General features: G+C 39.1%; 1 protein-coding gene across 1 annotated transcript in view; it reads right to left on the minus strand.

The window, feature by feature from the left end:
• The window catches only part of map3k13.L (mitogen-activated protein kinase kinase kinase 13 L homeolog), a 41,364-nt gene extending 25,291 nt beyond the window's left edge, over positions 1–16,073 (minus strand). Inside the window, 1 exon segment of the mRNA NM_001172189.1 lies at positions 15,879–16,073. The gene's annotated coding sequence lies outside the window, so the exon portion shown is untranslated.
• Between the last annotated feature and the right edge of the window lie 7,611 nt (positions 16,074–23,684).

Below are 23,684 nucleotides of genomic sequence, written 5' to 3' on the forward strand. Positions count from 1 at the left end.
CCATACCTCTGCCTCCCAGACATAACTCTGACCTTCACAACTTAACAGTTGTGTTTTTGGGCCCACAAAAAGGGCCTAGTCTTTGATTAGACTCCAGCCTGCCTTTGCCTAATGGCAGTGCTGTACCACTTGACTGAGCATATAGCATATAGAAAAGAATAAAAACAAACCATTCTCCCAATAACAAACAAACAAAATTTATCACAGCTGTCCTTTGCTCCCTTGAGATAAAATAGAGGACTTCTGCATAAATATGACCTGTATTTTGACCCTATTTAAACAGGAATCATGTCTTCTCACGTTTAAGCTAAATTTATATTCTGACTCTACAAAAGCAAACACTGGGCCTTTGGGGGCACTTGATTGGAGTCTGCATAAAAATGTTACTCAACAACCAGATGTCCAAGTATGGCAGCCTCAACACTCAACTATATCACCCATTGTAAGCAGTTTCCGTTTAAATTGGCTCTTTATAGAAACCACTCATTTCATCCCGTTAGTGGTTTGACTAGCTTTAAACTGACTGCTCTGAAAATCTTGAAGTGATAAAGGGACATGGACACAATTAATGGTATCCTTTTTGCAGAGAAGCAGGTGGCAGCTGATGGGGGTTATTGGGAGTGTGGTATATAAGGGCAATTGGTACAATAAGTTGCAATATACAAGCACCCCTTATTTACCCTTGTAATATTGCTGCTCTCTGTGAAATTTCATAACCCCTTTTAAAGCTTCTATCAAAGTGGAGATCTGTTTAGTGTATCTTAGCAGAGAACATGACATGTAGCTACTGAGACAAGAGAGGGTATGATTGCTTACAGGATGCAGCCATGATTGGTCAGATTTGTTTTGCAAAGCTTTATGTTCATTCACTTGCATATTCTTTATGAATCACAATTATGTAACCAACCTTTAATACAGGGCACATATGAAAGATGATTTTTTACCAGCAGCCTTTACAATTAATGTTCTGTAAGCGGAGGCTCGGCCACCACAGTACCTTAAGATTTTAAAGCAACATATTTTAATTAATACATATATATGTTAGCGGAACACAACTCTGTTAACTACTTTTGTTGTTGGTAGCATTGCAAAGTGAAGCCTTTAATATTGGCACAATAACACCACATGCTGCATGACTAATTAGCAATTGCTTTAGATGCATTCTACCCTGCTGAGTAGACACCATATAAATGAATTGAAAAAGGGCTACAGCAAGAATGTATTTTTCTTGCTGATGTGAGATATAAGCAACAGATGCTACTGCATACCGGGCCTAAAAGAATATAACAGGCATTTGTCAGGGTGCAACGAGTACAGTATATATTAAAGCAGTACATGTTAGTTTCTCAGCTGCCTAGAGATGGTCTAATAGATGTATTTAATACAGAGCTGTTTGATGCGCAAACTGAATGCAGTCATATATTTAGATTGAGTGGGATGAAGATTGGTGATGAGTATACCCAAATTGCAGAGTTAAATTGTGCTTTACGACAGCTCTGTGGGCTGCTTTTCCCACAAAGCTTTGTCCGTATGAGTGCTGCATGCCATCTTAAAGCAAGACACTGCTTTTGGTAGAGTTACCTAAACCTAAATGGGAACTAAAGACCTAGATAAATGCACATGATTGTATGCTTCTGGCCCAACACATGTTCTATGAAAATCAAAAGCTACACCTCTTCCCATATTCTAGATTCTAAGCAAGAGCAAGGAGACCCAGTGAATAGTTACCACAAATATGATATATGAGCCTCTAAATGTCTAACATTATAATATCATATCATCATTAAAGGCTGTGTACAAAATTAAACAAGAATTCAAAAAGGTGTAACTATATGATGGTTTCCCTTTAAATGCGCCCGGCGCCCGTCTGGCAAATCTTTCTTTTTTTTACTGTGAAAAAGCCATACAAGCCATTTATTGTTTTTCAGATCTGTGAGCTCTCAGTATAGGTAAGGGATTCGTTATCTGGAAATCTTTTATCCAGAGGTTAAAATTATGGGAAGGTCATCTCCCATAGACTCCATTAAAATCAAATAGCTCAAATTTGTAATGATTTCCTCTTTCTATGTAATAATAAAACAGTACCTTGTACTTGATCCTAACTAAGATACAATTCAACCTTATTGGAGGCGAGACAGTCCTATTGGGTTTATTTAATATTTACACTATTTTTAAGTAGACATAAGGTATGGAGATCCTAATTATGGAAAGATCTCTGATCAGGAAAACCCTAGGTTCCGAGCATTCTGGATAACAGGTCCCATACCTGTATAATGATTGTTTAAGGGGGAACTAACCACTTGTAACCCTACACAGTCCCTCTAGCCTTCCCCAGCTGTATTAACCCTACTACATAAGACTTAACTGTTCCCTGTGTATTTAGGATCTTCTGTGCCACTCTTGGTCCAAGGCTCCAATGCCATTTATCACTGAGCCAGGGCATATGCACTGGAAACCGATCTATCCATTCTCCTGGGGAGACAGGAATTGGGTAGCGGGATATCAGTTAAAAACCTATGAGGGATTTTCAGTCTCCTTTAGCGGCTCCCTTACCTCTTCTGGTCCAAGTAGCCAATGCCAGTGATCAATGAGCAGGGCATATGCACTGGAAGTGAAGCTATCCATGGTCCTGGGGTGAGGGACAGGGGGGTAGCAGTGAAAAACCTATGAGGGAGTTTAGGTCTCCTTTAGTAGCTTCCATGCCAGTGATCACTGAGCAGTGGCATATTCACTGGAAACCAACCCATCCATGGTTCTGGGGAGATGGGGCTATCAGTCAAAACTGTATTAGGGGGTTTAGGTCTCCTTTAAGCGATTTAGATAACAGAAGACAGGGGTGAAAGCTTAAAGTGCTATATATTGGGTAAATGTAAGAACTGGAGTTATAAAATTCCAACCACTGCATTAAGTAGAAAAAAAAGAGTATTTTCATATCACTCCAGTGATCACTGAATTGTCACTATGTCATACTATCACTATGATAGTATAAACTGCTCACTGGGTACCATTAGGAGGGATTTCATAATAGGGCCATGTTAGGGCTTTGATTTTAACTATATAGGAAACAAACTGGGGCTTAGTATCAGTGTGTTGATCAAAATCTCTGGTGCTGCCGTTATGAAAAAATTGGTCAATGCCAAACATCCTCTGCCTAGATATTTTATTACCCATCTTTCTAATCCATCATTTGTTAACTTCATGATTTTTGTATTTTTTACTGTGCTTTCTAGTTTGAGAAGGTCGTAATCAGCGTTCTAGTCTCCATCTTTACATATCTGCTTTCATAGTGATACATTCAGTTCACCTCCCAATAGCTGGGAGACCGGGGCATCATTTTTAGAATGTGTTCTGAGCCCCTAAGCGCTGGTAATCCTTTGGAGAACTGCACTAAGAGGATTTGGTTTAGGCATGCCATTGCTGGGAAGAATGGATTTCCAAAACACATAATAACCTTTCAAAATTACTTCCCCATATAAATCTTATTTAAAAATAATAATAAAAAGGAGCTGCTGGCAAATAATCACAAATTGTAGAATTGATAGATTTAACAAAAATGCAAAAAAGTTATAATGCTAAATCTACAATGAAGAAGGAAGCTGATACCACACAGACTGTGGAAGTAAAAGGGTTTCTGTGCCAAGGGTGCACTGCACTAAAAATCATTCTCTCAGAAGCTGCTACACGTGCAGATATTGCAAGGCATTACTGAGTTCTCTGCCAACAAATGATCATGTGCAAAAGATACTGGAGCCTGAAAGACAACCATCTGTTCATATTTATGTACCACCTACTTGTCACCACCATCACATCTATTTCCTCAGTAGACTGCAAGCTCTATAGTCCAATCACTGAAAAAACCTGAAAAATTAGTATAATAAAGATGTGAGTTTTCTTTGAAATAATGTAAAACTTGCTCTCCAAGTGTAAGTTATATATAAATATGTTGCATCCCTGTTACTAAATATATTTATGAGTGCTATGTGCAAAGTGCAAATTTGTATCCAAGTTGGTGTGGGACCCTTTGAGGTTGAGGTAATTCCAGGGTTCCACAGCATCAATAGGCGCACTTCAGTGGCACCAACCTTTTATGAATGCCATCAATTTGCACAAAAACTATGGCAATTTTAGTGCAGTCAAATTGTGCTTGTGGCTGCAAATCCGCACAAATGTGGCTCCTTTAAATTCACGGATTCAGACTCATACCAATTCTTTGTCGATAAACCTGCAGCATGTTCCAACCAGTGAGATGCAATACAAGGTGGTATGGCAACTCACACAGAGTGGATTCTGGCCAACACCTATTTTATCCACATAAGCATGCAGCACTGTACAATCCATATTTATCTAAGCTAATGAAGAACAGTAATATATGGTGTGGAACCACACACAGTAAAATATTAGGTAGTATAGCCAGTGACATAACTACCAAAGGCATGGCCAGGGCCAGAGGGCCCGGCGCTCTGTGTCAGCATCTCACTCCTGCCCTGCTGTCAGCTGCCTGCGCTCACGAAAATTAGGAGGCAGACGGGGCTGTAAAAAGGTATTTCCATACAGCAGCCACAGGGTCTGCTGTATGGTAGTTATGCCAGTGAGTGTAGCACCAGATATAAACATTCATTAATTAGTACAATGGAACCATACACTGAGGACAATATTAGGCTGGATTGCACCAGATATAAGAATGTTGTAAGAATGTAGCATGGTACTATACACAGAGTACACAATTAGACATACCTCACAACTGTCCCATTTTTCACGGGACAGTCCAGTTTTTGACAGCTCAACCCACAGTTACTGAAATGTCCTGACTTTTTCTTTGATTTCTAACTTAATTGGCTTACGGCAGAGAGCCCATAATAGATACTTAGATACGTTTGTAACAATTTAAGATAAGCAGGTCTCTTGGGAGAACTCCACAGCATAAAGGGCAATTCACCTTTGTTAGCAAAACTGTTATAACACATAAAAACCACAGAAATGTGTTCAAACGTTCATAACCTGCCAAATTTTGTAAAATTAACTTGGTAATTGGGGGTGTGGCCACAAAATTGGCATGGTCAAAAAAATTCACAAATCTTTTTGTCCCTCTTTCTATTTCCAAAATGTTGGGAGGTATTCAATTAGGCAGTATGCAACATTAAGTAGCATGGCACAATACACAGTTGGGTCTTGGGCACCAGGGAAGATTTGCATTAGTCAGCAGAACAAGGAAATATAATCATTATCATTTTCTTCTTATTTGCACACGGAATACCTCCTTGATCCTTTTAATCTTCTGCTCTCAACACAGCCAAACCCCAACACTGAGAATACACAGCTGCTCATCCACAAGTTCATTTAAATATCATTTGCAGAGGTCAATGATTTCAGACGTTGCTGGGTTATACTTATTGTAATGTAAAATCATGACATGTGGTTTATATTGTAAACTTGTAATCAGGGCTGTGGAGTCAGTACATACAGGTAAATCCTTCGACTCTGACACCTCAGTTTATGTAACACAACATACAAGGCACTTTATCACTGTCAAAACTGACAAATAAAAACCATATATTTTGATAATTCTAAACCAAAATCAAAGTTAAACTACATAAACCAAAAACAATTGTAAAACCTAAAACAACTTCTATATTAATTGAACCTGACATACAGTATACTGTATCTGTAGAATAGCTGTTAAATACAATCCAAAATTAAGTATTGTTCTTAGAAACAGAAGTGCTTCTGCCATATCCTCCTTCACAGTCATAGGGGCAAATTCACTAAGATTCGTTGTTGCGCCAGGCGTAACTTCGCCGCACTTCGCCAGACGTAGTTTCGCCAGCGCTTCGCAAATTCACTAAAATCCGAAGTTGCGCTCAGGGGTAGCGTAAGGTTGCGAAGTTGCGCTAGCGTTGATTCGCTAAGTAAAGCGAAGTTACGCTAGCGAAGGCTAATTTGCATACGGTGCCAAATTCAAATTTCAATGGAGGAATACGTATCAGCACTACAAATGGCTAGAAAAGCTTCAAAACATCAAATAAAAATTTTATTTTGCCCTACACATGTGCCCACTGTCTAGGTAAGTTGCCATGAGTCAGGAGATGTAGGGAGGAAGGAGGGGAGCCCCAAAAAAAATTTCGATCTTTTTCAGCCTATCACCAATAATGTAGAAAACACGCCAGCGTTTTTTGGGACTTTGCGTAGTTACGTCGCTAGCGAAACTTCGCCAGGCGTAAGGGTGCGAAGTAACACCAGCAAAACTATGCCAGCATTCGTTAGTGAATTTGCGCAGTAATGAAAATGCCAAACGCTAGCGAAGTAACGCTAGCGTTCGGCGCTTCGGCGCTTAGTGAATTTGCCCCATAAACTCTTAAATCAGATTTGATTATTTTCAGTGCTTGCATTTAAAGGTATTAGGAGTCAGAACTTTTTTGGCGACTCCTACTCCAGATACCCAAAATAGCTCCTGACTCTGACTCCACAGCTCTGCTTGTAATTTAATCTCACTAATCTGAGCATATAATTCAAAGAAAGGAAAACTTTTATGATTTAGACAGAGCCTAAAAGCCGAAGGACTGTCTAAAATAATTTAGTTCAGCTTTTCCGCTTCTTAGGCCAACCCTATTCCTAATGGGTCACTAATATAATACAGGTATGGGACCTGTTATCCAGAATGCTCGGGACCTGGGGTTTTCCGGATAACGGATCTTTCCGTAATTTGGGTCTTCATGCCTTAAGTCTACTAGAAATTAATTCAAACATTAAATAAACCCAATAGGCTGGTTTTGTTTCCAATAAGGATTAATTATATCTTAGTTGGGATCAAGTACAAGCTACTGTTTTATTATTAGAGAGAAAAAGGAAATCATTTTTAAAAATTTGGATTATTTGGATAAAATGGAGTCCATGGGAGACAGCCATTCCTTAATTCAGAGCTTTCTGGATATCGGGTTTCCAGATAAAGGATCCTATACCTGTACTACAATGGGTAGAAGAACGACAGCCACCTGACTATTCCACCAGGGAGGAAACCACAAATAATTCACTCTGAAATGCCATTTGGCTTGAATAAGTTAACAATGCAGCAAAAAAAGGGAAACATAACTTATTTTGCTCAAAGAAGATCTACTCAGCTATTCTGCTTTTAGCCTTTAGCAGTGTCTGCACATTACTGAACCATATAATATACTGTACAAAAGTGCCACTAACCAAATCCGGAGATCTTTAGGAAATGCCTCTGGTTCTCTGCCAACCTCCCCCCCCCCCACCACAGTAGAGAGGCCTGGGTTGGATAAAGCAGCAGGGAAAGTAAAATGCAGCTGGACCGGATCTAGGAAATCAATAGGACTTCATTTCCTCCTTTCACTGACACAAGGACTCCCGGGGACACTGACATCTAAGCAGCTGCCCATTTGCAATATCAGACACTCTCACAAAAGCATTACTGGGCTTATCTGTAAGAGGAACTAACTATTCTGTTTTGCCTTGCTGCAAACCTATTACAGGTATGGGACCTTTTATCCAGAATGGCGGGTGATTTCCAGATAGGGGATCATTCTGTAATTTAGCTAATCATACCTTCATACCTTAAAGCTGGCCATAGACGCAAAGATCTTACCGTACGAATCGAGGATTCGTACGATTTTCGGAATGTGTGTGGAGAGTCCCGACATTTTTTGTCCGGCGGTGATCGGTCGTTTGGTCGATCGGACAGGTTAGAATAGAAAGCTGCGGATAATATCTCTGCGTGTATTGCCGATCGTACGATTTTCAGTGGGAGACTGTCACTAGCTTTGTCTATCGTACGATTGCTGTCAGGGGCAGAACATCGGCTGATCTGTTCATTAACTACTTTATTTGGTCGGAATGTTAAGACTTTGATCTGAATGGTTAGTGGCAGGTCGGGGGAGATGGGAAAGTCAGATTGTTCATTGATGACTGGCCAAAATATAAGACCAGTCCTACTGGTAACCTATTGTTTATGTTTTACATGGGGTGAGTCACATACTACTTTCATTTAATTCATCTCAAATATCCATGCATTGATCTATGTAGTACACTATGTCCATCCATGCTTGTAGCCTCACTGCATTAATATTCAGCAACTCAACCCATGTGTGGCCATCCTTAGACAACTCTTTTTAGTGTGTGTCTCCTGAGATAATTGAGGACTCTTTTTACTTAGAAACTGCTAAGTTCATGGTGCTTAAAATAGGCAGAAAGAGTCATGTTATCTGCAACATGCTGTCTACTCGCACACCCCTTGCAAACATAGTGTAGGTGCAAGCCCTGTATTTATTGCCTGATCAAAGTTTTTCATGGCTCCCTTGCATCACATTTACCACTCCTTTAGATGAGTACATTTAGTCACTCAGTTGGCAGTTGTGCTTCTGTTGCTGCTAGTGGACTGCATGTCTTATATCATTATAAATCCTAGGAGTGGTGCTGAGAGCTATACTAGCAAAAATCCAGAGGATTGAGGAGAAACTTTGCTATATGTGTATATACATTGATTAGGTGGGTGGTTGTTTTAAATGGGATATTAGTCAATATAAAACATCTATGATTTTACAACAATGATAATCGATACAATCACTCATTATTGGAATCTCACAGCATACCTGAGCTATTGGAAATATATCTGCAAACTATATGTAATTTTAACCAACCAAGATATCAAACCCTAGCACAGAGCAAGGTTTATGTGGATATAACCATTACTTGTTTGCACAGCACTCCCAGTGTTCTATTTGCTAGCAAGGTTGTAAGAGAAGAAATGCCTTACTCAGCATTAGGCCAGTGGTTTTCTGACTTTCTGGATCAAGCCCTATTTTGTGTACTAAATATATATATATATATATATATATATAGGTGCAAATCACTTCTAGTCTTTTTCTTTATGCATTTTGTGGCCATACTCTTATTGCACCCACTTAATGGTATCAAAGTTCAGTGGTAAGCACAACTTTCCCTTAGTTTAAACAGAAATAGTGGCCATCTCCATGTTGAAGCTCATCTGCAGCTTCAGGCAGGTGATCCTGAGGCATCCAACAAAAAGGGCAACTATTTGAGAGTTGGAAAGCAAGTTGCAGGTAAAATGTAATCCCTGTGTAAAATATAGAATGAAGCAGTAGAATTCCTGATAAATTAGATAAAAGTGAGTGAGGACTGACAATTGGTTTGCTTCATTTTTCCGAAGTCGCCTCACGGGGAAACTTCAGGCAACTTCAGAAAACGAAGCATTCTGAGTGCCGGCGATTTAGATTATAGCCAGCTAGAGGCAGTTCGGGGAGATTTGTCTCCCCAAAGAAGAGGAGATTTATCGCCGGGCGACTAAATCTTCCCGAATCTCATCAATGTCAAAGGTGGCACCTCATAACAAGGTCATAATTGCTGTATTAGCCACTTTAGAGGTGCCACCTTTGACATTGGCAAAAAATAAACAAAAGAGCAAGGTGATGACATCGGAGGCAGAGCAGGTACATATGGGAGTGGGGACTTGACATTTGGGGGCATGTGTGTGCAGGGCTGCTCCTGCCATGAGGCAAGGCTGAAACAATGCTGAAACCCAGACAGGCAGTTGTGACCCAAAAAATAAGACACCCGATATTGCCCTGTATGCCACTGCTTTTTATTTATTTATTTTTTTATTCGATTCTTTCAAATCTGTTAGAAATTTTGTTTCCCTTTAATTAACACTCAACCTATTAGCTATTAAAATATTTTTTCCTGTCTTTATACTCACCCATCAAGGTTTTTTAATTCAGCCCATGGCCAGAAGGGTGAAATCTAATTTATCTCATGAAATATTGAGGAAGTACCCATAAAGACCATGTCAATTATGAGTCGGAATCTGGCACTTCCCATAATGGCAATTGTACTTCATGTCTGTTAGTTTGTTAAAAGGGAACTCCACCAAAAATAACTTAAGCTTTTTGAAAAGTAAACATAATTTTAAGCAACTTTGCAATATACATCAATTAAAAAATATGCAGATTTTTCATGATTTGTAATGGTTTGGAACAATTCCCTAGGCCTAGATCCCTGCTCTACTGCTGATCTGTCTGACTACTTTGATGAGCTGGCTGACTACTGTTACTTTGTATCAACAGCCTGCATCCTCCAAACCCCACAATTCCCTGCACACGTGATTTTAACAAGGAACGGAACATCACAGTGCAATGCATTGTGGGTTATGTAGTTCCTGCATGCTGTCTGTAAGCTGTAGAGTAGTTGTTACAATTTGTAACATCAGCGTTTAGTCCCTCCATCCCTATCAGGATTTCAAATGATATAGAAAGAGAAGAACTGTTAACCAGCTGGATTGCAGCATAGAAAATGGCATGTATTCATACTTTTTGAAGAAACTGGTAACTGTTATGGGTATATTAGGGGTTTCTGTGTTATGTGGGCCTCTTTATCAAATTTTGGTTTGGAACCCGAAATTCCCCTTTAATGTATTAAAAGTAACAAAGTTTGCACCAGGTCTAACATTTCATACCAGTTAATCAAAATGAATCATTTACTGGTCATCTGTTTGAAAGCAAACACCAAATTGGTTGCTATGGATTACAAGATATGCTGCAAACTTTTTGGCTATCATTACATATTAATGGAACTCCAATGGCATCTTTCAAATGAAAGGGGCCTGCAATATAAAACATTTAATAACTAGAAACACATGTTTTCTCAGAACAGGGGAAATTAGCATTCACTATTCTACACTGTATATAAGAAAGACATGTTACTGTCTGTTCTCCATATACTTTTCCATGGAATCAAACAAAATACATTCTCTTCTCCTTACAACTTTATGTTATTATCAGTTTACCTAAAGTAATTTAGTTAACAAATGCAAGCATAATTCAGGATGCAGATATGATGAGACTAAACAGTAATTTGGGCAAGGTTTGGCTTCTTTGCTGGGAGTCTTTCCCCAGCAGTGCCAAGAAGGTAGGCAGAGTACATTATGCTGGGTAGACTATAGTGCAGGAAACGCATAAAGGATTCTGGTTGCCTGAGGCAAGGCAAGTTCATTTCATGCAATGCTACTCCAGCAGAGAATCAGGGAATATGAGGCTAGCATCATATTAATAGAGTAATGTACAGCCATCTAATTTTCATTTCACTGGAGACAAAGAAAAGGCTCTGCTTTTACCTCTACCTAGCCTAAAGCCAATAGGTTTCATCATCTGAAGAGCGACTGGGCATCGGCAGACACAAAAGTGAGAGGAGTAAACCAGATGTCTTGAATGCCACAGTTACCTCCAGGAAATCAGAACACCTTATGTGCCCTTGACCTAATTGTGAATTTGCATAATTCAATCTGGAACCTTGCAAAGCACTGTAGTATCTCATGCTCATATAGTTCTTACCTCTGATATACTTTATTTCCTTATGCTTTGGAATTCCACTTAAAGAAGTTGTAAAACCCAATGGACATAATTCAACTTCCCAATACACATACATTATAAATTTCATTATACATTTCCAGTGGTTTTTATTACTAAATGTCGAGAATTGTATCTATAGGGGCAACTTTTTATTCCTCATCGTACAAGGGCTAGGGTGCTAACAGGTGAAAGAACACACCCTTTAGTGCCTATTTAAAGAGCACTTGCACTTGCTCTGCTACTCGTGCCTAACTGCAAATCCAACATGAGGAGCAGAGCACATCTGAATAGCTCACAAGCTAGGAGGATAGGTAGGGGAGAGCGGGACACCTATATGCCTCTATCCAAGGGGCTGGCCCCTGCAAAACAGTGCAGCCTGCAGCAATTTGCCAAAAGGTAAAACGCAGTGTGCAAAGTGCAACAAAAAAAGGCCAACTGCCACTGCATTTCTTTGCACATTGCATTCTGCTTAGAAAATTACCCTTTATATGTTTTATATTGTTCCAATAGTCAGAACCAAAAGAGTAGAACCAGATGATTATCAAACCTGTGACGTTGTATGCAAAACCTTATGGGAAATGGCATACTGGCTGGAGTGAACTGTCTTCTACTATATTGTTCCATGTCAGAACCAGCAGTGAGTATAGAGAGCAGTGGTCCATAAGTACAGGACAGGTACTGAAACCATATATCCTGTAGGTATACACTACCCAAACATGAATGCATGATGGTCTGCCTTGCTATAAATAGCAAAAAATATGTTACCCTTTTTTCTGCAAGATGCCTAAAGTAAATTCCAAGGACCTAAACAAGTGTGTATAGTAATGCAAACAACTACTGAAAACCACCCTTGCTGATCTAGCAAGGACACACACACACTGGGTTAATTTCCCTTTGTTATCTAGACCTAATACACATGGATATAATTATGCTGGCAGATGGAAGCTTGATGTTGGCAACTATAGCACATATTGCAAAATACAGAGCATGATACTCTTTGTCTGTACTTAAGTCAGTAGTGTAGTGCATTTGTGCTTTGTCCAACTTCTGCCTGCATTTCATACTCACTCAAGCCAGGATCTATAGCACACATAACTGTCAGCGGCAAAATTTCCTTTAGAGAATAAATGATGTAACGCTCCAGCATAACAACAAATGTGCCAATATACTGTTATTGGGACAGAACCATTTAAAAGTCATGTCTCATAATGTGTTGGCAATATTTACACCCAAATAGTTAGTACAAAGCTTTTTTAAGTTTTTACTAGTTATAGCCAGAAAGAAGTCCAAACTTAAATACATCTCTGAATATTAGAATCTCAGAGCGCTTCTGAGCCCGTTCTTTGACTATAGTTCTTTACTCAAATCACACTTAATTGTGTATCCATTTGTGGCACTCCTGTAACTATAATTATTATTAGCCTACAAATAATTCACTGCACTGGGAAACATCTCTAGTCAGAAGCCTCACGCTGCAATAGGGGAAACTTGCCCATCTGACGTAGTAGGGTCCCAGAAATGGTGTCATCCTTCTAACACCTGACACATGGAAGAATGTAGGGGAGATGATTCTAAACTGATATAACTGATATATTAATACCTAAAATAGCTAAGAAGAGCGCTATGGGCAATTCCAAACATTTTTTTGTTTTTAATTCTGTTATGCTATTGGCATTTATTGCCAACCTATAACATCAACAACAACAAAACCCACAACTCTAGTTGGGAGCAGTTTGGAGTAGAGCATTTATCATTTGCTACCTACTTATAGACCGATATAGACAGGGGTTAACCAAGGCAAACTCATGGTAGTTGCCTACTGCACAGCAAAGTACTCTATATATGGTTATACTTTGGCTAATCAGCCTACTATCTGATTTATGGGGCCAAATGTATGCTCTCCGTGACCAATAGATGACCAGAGCTCATTCAGATATTATCAAACAGGCTGGAAAATCCTCTTGGTTGATGACCACATAAGTTCATGGATTTATTAAAGGAAAAATATACCCCCAAAATGAATACTTAAAGGGATACTGTCATGGGAAAAAAAAATTATACAAAATGAATCAGTTAATAGTGCTGCTCCAGCAGAATTCTGCACTGAAATCCATTTCTCAAAAGAGCAAAAAGATTTTTTTATATTCAATTTTGAAATCTAACATGGGGCTAGACATTATATCAATTTCCCAGCTGCCCCAAGTCATGTGACTTGTGCTCTGATAAACTTCAATCACTCTTTACTGCTGTACTGCAAGTTGGAGTGATATCACCCCCCTCCCTTTTCCCCCCCAGCAGCCAAACAAAAGAACAATGGGATGGTAACCAGATAGCAGCTCCCTAACACAAGATAACAGCTGCCTGGTAGATCTAAGAACAACACTCAACAGTAAAAACCCATGTCCCACTGAGACACATTCAGTTACATTGAGAAGGAAAAACAGCAGCCTGCCAGAAAGCATTTCTCTCCTAAAGTGCAGGCACAAGTCACATGACTGAGGCAGCTGGGAAATTGACAAAATGTCTAGCCCCATGTCAGATTTCAAAATTGAATATAAAAAAATCTGTTTGCTCTTTTGAGAAATGGATATCAGTGCAGAATTCTGCTGGAGTAGCACTATTAACTGATGTGTTTTGAAAAAAACATGTTTTCTGATGACAGGATCCCTTTAAGCAACAGATAGTTAGCAAACTGGTATATATAAATATTGGCCTTCTACATATTACTATGAAAATGGTTTATTTACATGAAGCAGGGTTTTACATATGCGCTGTTTTATACAATATATTTTTATACTACATTGTTCTGGGGGTATAGTTTTCCTTTAAGCCTTTACTGTATTAAATAGAAAATACATTTATTTACTAAACTCTGGATATCAAGGATCATGCTGCAGCATAACAAAGCTTAACTGGCCTAAATTCACATTAGCAGCACAATCTATGTGGACACTACATTTTCAACGCACTGTACTATGTGTAGGCGGTAAGGAATTCTTGACCTATCTAATGCTTCAGTATGTACTTTGAAACAAACAGCAGTGCCAATATATGCCTTTACACGTTACATTACACTAGAGAAACAATGTATCAAAACTCACTTCCAGCCAAGACTCCAGTTACCATAATGCCCTGCACATTACTTATTCTCTTCTTTGAAAATATTAAAATCATTCATTATGCAAAAAATTAAAAACAGCCATATGTTTTTCGGTGGATGTCCCCTTTAATGTCTTGAATATGTGCTGTATAGGACAGCCTATCTGCACATTTCCAGCAAAAAGGGGTGGTGCATACAGAAATAAGAAGTGGTTAGGCAGATCTGGGTGGGTTTAGGCTAGTTCAGAAGGAGCCTGTGTGGATAAGGAATTGGGTTTAATAGGTTGCAAACAACACAGTTGAATTGTACTAATATAATCATAGCTAGTATAATGCACAATATACATGTAAGAATATCATCACCCATGAATACTGGCATTGAGCCCTACCATCCAAATATCATAGTCCATATTTAATTGCATTGTGTATACAAAAAAATATCTAAATTTCTTTTTAATCTGCATTTAGTTTTCAACTCTGGGCTCATTTCTGGGAAACTGTCTACTAGCTTCACATCAGCACTCATCCCAGTCATGCATCACAGCATGCCTGACCTGCTCCTTGCAATGAGTAAAAACTGCACTTACACTTCTTTTATGCAAAAAGAAAGTTCCTTACAGCTGTTAAACTCCTATTGGTAAATTAAACATAACAAAGTACAAACTCCATTAGTATTCCAGGAACTTCTTTGTGACTAAGCCATGAAAAAAATACAAAACAGTGTGTATCATTGCTATTTGCATTACCCAGGACACTGTCAGGAGGTATAAGTCTCGCAGCTGTTCTGAACCCCACTGGAGCCCATGCAGCTACATATAGGACTAAATGGTTTCACCATACAAAGTGACACTTTTTTGTATTCCTTGTGCAATATTGCCCTTGCCTATAAGCTTTCATAATAAAATCACCATAAAAAAACACAAAACAAAGAAAATTACAAGAAATTAGCGCTATGCAAAAATGTTACCTAAAATACAGCAGCAGGAAAGTGCAAGCTTTGAGGATATCGGAAAGCAGAAGGCATTCGTGATAGAAGAGGGATTTATTGTGTCCTAATGGAATCTGCCCTCTCCCTGCTGTCTGTGCTGCTCAGCTGTGCCATAGTATAGTCTTACAAAGGAAAATTGCACTTCACTTAATTGGGGGTTTGACAGGACAGGGGAGCTCACAATACAGCAGCTGAGACTCTGTATGGCAAGATCCATCGAGCAGTGGGAGCTATCAGCTTTCTAGTCCCACAGCATCATTTCCATGCCCAAGAGATCTCACAGGACAGATGGACCATCAGCCCATCCATCTGTCCTTCATAGCACGGTCACACTTACTCTCCACCCCTCCACACTTCATCCATGCTCCCTTCGAATGGAATATAACAAAGAGGATACACTGACAGCTGATACTCACAGTGCTGCAGGAGACCGCTTTCCATGTCGTCCCTTTAAAGATGCTGAAGAGGAGAGAGGATTAGCAATGCACAAAGTAATCTAGATCTAGTGAGATGTACGGGGGCCTGGAGAATGAAATGCAAAGGGAAAGGGAGATGCCACCCACACAATTCTGCAGCCCACTGCAAACAGAAGCCCAGGGCTCTCCTGACGTCACAGGAGATTCATGAATGGAGAGGGATGGAGCTGCTTTAGGATTCAGCACAGGTCTCACAGTGACGTCTGCAGTGAGCTGAGCAGAAGGGGGGCGAGCAGCAGCCAATAAGGAGCAGAGCCCACACAGCCAGCCCCCTTGTCACGGTCAAGCACCATCCTCCAATAATACCAGGCTTAGCCATGCACCTTAAACATGATGTTCTATATATATATATATATATATATATATATATATATATATATATATATATATATATATACACCACAAACTGTACATCCCTGATTGGAGTGGAGACTACTTTTGACCCTGCACCCAGATTCAACTAAAAAAACTCCGGATTAGATGTGCCTGCTTGTAATTGAATGTACCAGAGGGACTATTTTTATATATATATATATATATATATATATATATATATATATATATATATATATATATATATATATATATATATTCTATTACATTCTGACTGACAAGAATTGGCATAATTACAGTACCTCCGAATCTAGTATATGGCACACATGGACTTATGTGTTTGTCTATTATGCTCTGCTTGTGTAGTCATACACAATCACACAAGGACATCATGATAGACAAACCCATAATGATGATGACACCAAATCTTTTGGCATTCAAATATGCTCTCAGGGAAGTACAGTTTATGGATGGGAATTGTAGTTTAACACAGCTGGAGCTTCATAGGAAGGATATTTCTAATTTACACATGCTTGGCATCCAGACTTACTGGATTGTCAACAACCCCAGTACACACTCAGAAGCAATTGATAGACTAGATACGATGCCATGACTGATTGGTGGGGTAGGGGATCAGCTGTGAGTTTAGTTCAGTTTTAGGATGAAAGGTTGGTTCTACCTACAAGCATATGACTCCCCACACCCCTTATGTGGCAACAATGTAGGTGCAATATCATAAAACTGCTTCCTTCTTAGAATTTGTTACCTATTCTATGTGTACGTGTACCCAGGGTTATTGGTAAAAGTAAATGGTTCTTCCCTTGTATAACCATAGAAAACTAGGATTTCACTGAAGGAAGTAGCTTTTAAATTAATTTCCATGGAACTGTACGGAACTTTAGAACATGTGCAAGCCAAGTCGAGTTGTTATACAGTAGCTTGGGGCACAACTTGACAGTAGAGGCAGAGAAAACTGCATTAGGCATAGGGGCAGATTCACTAAGTGCCGAAGTCTGGCGCAAGAGGTAACGTTCAGTAGAATACGAATCTTAGTGAATTTGCGTCCCTTCGCCAGAGCACAACTTCGCCAGGCTTGAGGGAGCGAATTACCGCTAGAGTCTATCTACTTTGCTAGCGAAGTTACGCCTGCGCCCGTTAGTAAATTGCCAAAGTAATGAAATGATGTCACGCTGGCGAATTTTCACTAACGTTAGTCACTTCGCCCTTTAGTGAATCTGCCCCTTAGAGTGTTTTCTCTTGCAATGAGAGTTAGTAGGGTAGCCGACAGAACAGAAGGCAGTATCATAATCCTCTGCAAGGTTGGTTTTACTGAGCATTGGATATGGGGGGAAAGGGGAGGGAGGGAACATTGCTATTACATAAAGTTCTTGATTGCTCCTCATCATGTATACATGCAGACTGTCACACAAATTGATCTGGGGGGGTCTGTAGGGCAGGGAGGCACTCTTGCATTTGATGCTTAAGCAAATCCTTATCAGCACTACTAAAAAGTTGGCTTTACACAGTCCCAGTTAAGGCACTGACTCAGCTCCTTCAGGCCCAGTCTGTATCTTACTGGATTTCCAAAATGACCACCAGGTTGGCCAGTGTCTGTCTGGCAGGTATAAATCCCATTAGTTGAAGACCACATTGGTCCTTTCATGTGGCCCTATCCCAACATGTGTGCATATTAACTTTTAAGTCTAGAGGCCAAGCAATGACATCAGGACAATATCAAATAGGAAATAGAAAAGTAGTGGCAATATATTCTTCAAGATCAAGCCCTATTTAACCCCTGCATGCTGATCAGTTAAATGGGATGTAAACCAAAAGAAAAACATTTTGCATGAACGAAAATATAATTCTACACAAACTTCAAATATACATTAATTATAAACGTTTAGTGGTTTTAAAGTTAGTTGTAAATGAAACTGAACAGAAAGCAGTATTTCTCTGTCCCTTTCTGCACTGCTGGATCTGACTCTGACCAATTTATCAGAAGTCAGCTCTCCTCCATTTTCCACAATGACTTGCATGCTTCTTCCCAGTTCTGTTAATCAGCTGGCTTCTGCTACTTGTTTCAATAGTCACAACCACCATTAGTACAGGTAATAGCAAGGAACACTTGAACTCAAAAAGCTTAAAAAGCCCTGTTCACTGAAGGAACCCTTTTTCACCCTATACATGATCTGCTTCACTAGAAAATCTCAACCAGCAGCTACACCACTGCCGTCTATATTATAAATGTATTTTATGATGTTCAGTGGTGTGTTTTGTGTAGCCTGGTGGAGGTACATAGCCACAGACTCTCTGTGTACGTGTCACCCTCAGAAAATTTACCCTCAGACAATAAAAATATCTCAGGGTCAAACACAAAGTCCCTGGTGATGTTAACTATTAATCTATAGGTATCTAAATAAGACAATGTTCTCTTTGTAAATGGATCATAGGAGGCTTTAAAGGAGAATATATTTTGTTTATAAGGGGTATGTTCCTTTTATTTCCCTTACATATATTGTACGGTATGTTGGTTTATTTGAACAAAACATTCCGCCTCTTCATATCTGCACAAAGCAGTGTTAACAACTTTGCAGCATTCATACCTCTTGCCTCAACTTGAGCATACCCCATAGTTTGCCACTGCTGCAACAATCTCAGTGGTGATTCACTATGGTATGAATGAGTGCTATCAAGTTGCAGCCCCACAAGCCAGATGTGGCTATCCAAGGAATTATTATGACACCCACAATAAGTCATAAAAATAAATGGAACAAACAACACAGATTTTGTTAAAAAATAAAGCTTTTTTAAGCATTCAGCCATGAAAATGTCAGGGCCACTGTCACATTAAAGAAGCCCTAATACTTATTGACTGTTGGGGTAAGTACATACAGAGGTCATGGGACTTGTCTTTAAACAAATATGCTATGCAGTGCGGTTATATACATTCTCGACACCACAGAGCAAAATGTGATTACAACAATTTCATGTTTCGGTACCTTCTGCAACACAGAGCTTACTGAAATCAGTAGAAAATGTTCAAGACAAATGTTTATAGTATTTAGCATCAATAGACCAGCAGGTTGTTCACTAAGCACCACTACTACACACGGATCACGGTACTGGCTTTTTATTGAGAGAATATGCATAGTGTGACATTAGTTATTGTAGCCAGGAGAGATGCAACACTGATGTGTCTTTTAGGGGCCTATTCATCATGCTGTGTAACACATTGGAGACAAATATTACCAATGATGTTGCCCATAGCTACCAATCAGCAATTAGATTTTAAAAGTCACCTACAGTTAGAAAACTGAAGCAGAAATCTGATTGGTTGCCATGAGCAACTTCAAAGGTGATGTTTTTCTGCATTGTGTAACATAGCATGATAAATAGGCCCCATAATGTTCTGAAATCAGAGTGTGCCATTTATAAGCATATAAACAGCAAAAATAGAAAGCCACAGTTAATTCCCAAAAGAAAAGCTCTATAAGTCATCCTCTGCACTTCAAACATGCTTCAAAATTACCAGCATTTAACTTTTAAGTTTCATGGTTCTTGTAAATAATAATAAGATGTTTCCAATGTTCCCTCCAATTCCTTGTCAGCTAGGTGAACAAAAAATTCTTTTGAGAGCGCATTTCAAACTTGTGTACAGGGGCATTTCTGGGGTCCTTGCCGTTCAGATGGCACCCCTCACACACCCAGCTCTTACCTTTCAGATCGTCGAAGCAGGTCGGAGGGGGAAACGCATTGCTAGTGCAGAAAGCACAATTGCATCGGCTCTTCAACTTACCAGGAACATTTTTTCCGCCCCTGGTAACATGGAGTTACAATTTGTGTCAAAACTTGTGTGTGTATGCGCATGTGTGCACATCTTAGAGGAATCACTGGATGGTTTTATATATATATATATATATATATATATATATATATATATATATATATATATATATATATACATACACATTTATTTTGTTACTGATTGAAATGTTATTTTGATTCGTTGTCAAAAAAAATCACTAATTTGTATGGTAGCCTCCTATAAGGCTTTTTGTCTCGTATACACACTGTAGCCCAAATTATATAGCAAATTATATATCAATATAAGTGATCCACCAAAATGACAAACTACAAGATGCACAGATGCTAATATTACCTTTTGGCTGAAATCCAAGAATCAGCCACTGTAAAGTGCAATGTAGTAGTGAGAGTTACAGTGCTCATTTTTTCAGCTTTTTTAAATCTACAAGACAAAACAAACATTCACAATTTCACGTAACCATGTCAACAAATCCCCATTTTCTATATTTCCTAGTTATCATGTGATTTTTACCTGACACCCAGTCATGCTTTATGAAAGAGTTTTATAGCATGACAGAAACCAGCAACTTAATCAGTTGTGGATTTACTGTATTTCAGAATAATGTAGCAGGTTTCTTTTGTTACTAAGGATCATAGTGCTCACAGAAAAAAAAATGTTCTCTATCATGGAGAAGAGGAATTCTTTGGGGACATTATAAAAATTAGTTGTTATATTTATTCATAATATTTATTTATTTTTTGTTTTATGTTCTGTTCTCTGGTTTTGTTTCTTTGTATTTTCAAATTATTCATTTGATAATTGTGTAAAGCTACCAATATCAAATATATATATATATATATATATATATATATATATATATATATATATATATATATATATATATATATATGCAAAGTGTGGAATAAATGTAAATGTGATAGTATGGGCATATCACAGCAGCTGTTCTGTCTCCGCTTCTAGCTAAAGCAGACAAGTGATTTTACACAAGACTCATGTGACTATATTTCTCATGCTATAGCAGCAGATTTTCATCAATACAAAAAATTGGGGAATATATCAACCCTCTGAAAGTTCTGCAGGCTCCTCTAGCATGAACAAAAGAGTTAACAAATTGCCAAGGAGGACTAATGTCACAGTAATCTCCTATAGCAAATCTTATGGATTCATTTGTCACAGGATAGCCTTGTGGCTTTTGGGAGGAATGGAGCAGCTGTCCCATAGACCTGGTCCTGGATTCATCTGCCATAATTAGTTCCATATTAGCACAAACACAAGGACATTTGCACACAGCTGGGCTGCTAACCACACAAGCCATATACAGCAGCAGTACTTTCTGTGGATTTCTTAATTTATTATGGAACAATGGGGTAGTAATATGACAAAATGAGCCCATAAAAAAATCATACAGTACACATCCCTGATAAAATTGATTTAAAAATGATGTAACCTGTTTTAAACAAACAGAGAAAATCAAATCAAAACATACAACTTAAAAGGACAAATTCAGAAATATTCTTAAAGCAACTTTTTTGAAACCACAAATGTCAAATCTGAATGGGCCACTTGGCCCTCACAATTAAATTGCATTCAGTTAAAGCTAGCCATATTTTATGAGGTTTGCTTCTTTAGGAAGGTCTTACAGCTGGGTATACGGACACCCATCGGAGGAGGACTGCATCAGTTTGCCAAAGCGGTCCTCGACTACTAAGATTTTCAGACATGCCCGATATATATTTTGCTAATTTTCAGCCAGATATACGTTATGCGGGCCAGTTCTTGGGTCACATACAGTCATACATGAACCAATAAGTTTTGCTGACTGGAGGGAAAGAGCTGGCAGTTTTTATTGGCCTGTTGAATGGTCAGCGTTACACTGTGCTTTACCTTTAAACACTTTTAGAACTTTTACAACACCACATACAAAGCTGTGCCATCATACACTATTTAAAGGTGACCATACACATTGCAATTACGTCTTTTAAGTCTTTTGCCAATATCAGTGGTCATCCTCAACATACACGCACCGAATATCTACGAAAGTTTCATAACGATAATAGCTGGGAGTGTATGGCCACCTTAAACCTTTAAATGAACAAACACATTAAGTGAATTCCCCCTAAGCATTTTTCCCAGTTTTCTAAAACCTGGCAGGCGTATCTTTATATCTTTTACTGTTGTGAGTTTATGGGTGATTGTAAATCAAACATCAAAGTGCTGCATTGTTTGGTCTGAAAAGCAATTACAATAGCTGCAATTAGTGGTACTCTGATTTAGGGCTACACACTGACTGACAGATGACTATAGTAGTAAAATATGATTCATTGCTCTCTTCTGGGCAAAACACATGGGCTGAAAACTCTTTCAGGGTCTGATATTCAGGGCTGCTGCCCACCGTGGTTGATTTGTGACTCTTCGCATTGAACTGAATGCTATGGGATTTTGTCTTGCAAGGTTCCACTAGAAAGTAGAGCCCACTAGGCCTATGCCACAGTATGTTAGTGAATGCCAGCTGAGATGCTCAATGGATCGCTGCATGGTCTTTCACGTGACATCTGCTACAAAATGAGGAAACTACAATTATGAAATGCAGCTGCAAGTGAAAAATTTGTGCAAACCCCCATGTGTTTTTGCACTTCGCCCTCCAATTTCCACCATGGGTCTCTGCTTTCAGCACCACTGTATTCATGAAGGATGAGCTGGATGCTGCACATAGCCATCACATATCCTACCCAAATATGCAAGTACTGAGAAAAAGAGCATTAAAGGGCACTTGTTGGGCAAAAATATTATCCCCAACCTAAGGTGCGGGCTAATAGAGCCCACACTCCGGTTGGGGGTAACATTTTTTTTTAATTGCCCCCTGCCAGCGCAAGGACACTTGTAATCTTGTGAGCTGCCATGTTGGGGCACATGCATGCGCATAATAAGCTTATTCTGTGCATGCACTATGTACGTCATGCAGGAAGATGATCACTTTGTGCTGCTTGCTGGAAATACCCAAGGCCAGGACAGTTTTCTACTGATAGGAGCACCAGCCTGGGGTATCAGGTAAGTGAATTCAATCACTGGTCAATGCCTAACTTTTGGCACCGACGCCCCCCCCCCTTTCAAGTGATTGTTGCTTTTTCTGCTCCTTTAATTTCACCAAAGCAAATACTGATTTCTAGGACTTTCGCTGTTTTCAAACTGGTTCTTGGTGTAAATAATTTTCATACGTGTAATCTCTAGGTAATATTAACTCTGGAAGGTGGAATTCTACACCACTCTTTGATTTAACAACATGTGCCATTCCAAGCAGCACTTTGATCCAACATGCTGCCCTGCCAAGGAATTTGGTGCCATTTATTCTGAGGAAACAAACCAACTCAAGTCACAACATCCTATGGACCAGTCAGCTACACTGTATCTGCATTGGCACAAAGCAAAGGATATTATAAGCACAATAAGTTTTAGAAAACAATACTAATGCTGGCAAAAAGGCACTAGCAGAGTACAAAGCACTGCTTTTTGACAGCCAGCAGCAGAGAGGTTAATGTGAATCATATGAGAGAAGCCAGCAGCCCTCTTCCTTGTGCTGAAAACCCTCT

Source organism: Xenopus laevis, chromosome 9_10L, assembly GCF_017654675.1.
Source record: "Xenopus laevis strain J_2021 chromosome 9_10L, Xenopus_laevis_v10.1, whole genome shotgun sequence".
Taxonomy (NCBI): Eukaryota; Metazoa; Chordata; class Amphibia; order Anura; family Pipidae; genus Xenopus; species Xenopus laevis.